Below are 342 nucleotides of genomic sequence, written 5' to 3' on the forward strand. Positions count from 1 at the left end.
CACGTTATAGTGAACGTCAAACTGTAATACTATCTACTATCTCGATGCACTTCGCAGCAACATGTTCGATGCGGCAAATTGTTTCCACGTCCAATCGAATTGCTGATTTTGTTCTTTTCCTAAAAAAGAAAAAAAGAAAAAGGGAATTTGATTTTCGATAATAGATTTTGTTCTAAATTTTACTCCGGATTTTTAAATTAATTTTTTGTTCTTCTTTTTAAGATTTTTCTATTCTAAAATTATATAATATTCTTTTTCTGTATTTATTTTTTTATTTATGTGTTAAATTTTGTTTTTTTTTTAAATTAGATTTATATTTCAAATAATAATATTTTAAATTTT

Source organism: Polistes fuscatus, unplaced genomic scaffold, assembly GCF_010416935.1.
Source record: "Polistes fuscatus isolate 324 unplaced genomic scaffold, CU_Pfus_HIC Scaffold1, whole genome shotgun sequence".
Classification (NCBI taxonomy): Eukaryota; Metazoa; Arthropoda; class Insecta; order Hymenoptera; family Vespidae; genus Polistes; species Polistes fuscatus.